This window comes from Mus musculus, chromosome 3 (genome assembly GCF_000001635.26).
Source record: "Mus musculus strain C57BL/6J chromosome 3, GRCm38.p6 C57BL/6J".
NCBI lineage: Eukaryota > Metazoa > Chordata > Mammalia > Rodentia > Muridae > Mus > Mus musculus.
In genome coordinates, this window is record NC_000069.6 from 33,958,825 (window position 1) to 33,959,200 (window position 376).

Here is a 376-nt window from a genome sequence, read left to right on the forward strand (position 1 = left end):
CCCACATCCTTCTGTTTCTCTCTCTCTCTTCCATTTCTCCACCACTTACTTGCTTAATGGTACTCAGAGTATCTGAGTGCTAGACTCATCTCAGGAGTGCTATGCCTCGCCCATGCATTATGGCACCAGGCAGGCGTCATCTCTGGTGTGGTCTGCCACCTCCCCACCTCCAGGCCTGCATGATGTCCAGACTCCATGGCACCAGACTGTTGGTTATCTCGGGCTTGCTTTTTTTTCAGGGAGGTAAGTTAGGCTGCTAATCATTCAGATGTTCGTAGGAAAGAACACTGAGCATACTCATAGCGTCTCTCCCCTCTGCCACCTTCTGATGCACATGTGACACAGCAGCCACATCTGCAATGCCTTCAGTGGCAGG

The 376-nt window shown here is 51.3% G+C and overlaps 1 non-coding gene across 1 annotated transcript; it reads right to left on the reverse strand.

The window, feature by feature from the left end:
• Nucleotides 1-244: 244 nt before the first annotated feature.
• On the reverse strand, nucleotides 245-376 carry Gm23175. The gene has a single exon (XR_003954797.1). It is a non-coding gene; the product is annotated as a small nucleolar RNA SNORA17 (small nucleolar RNA).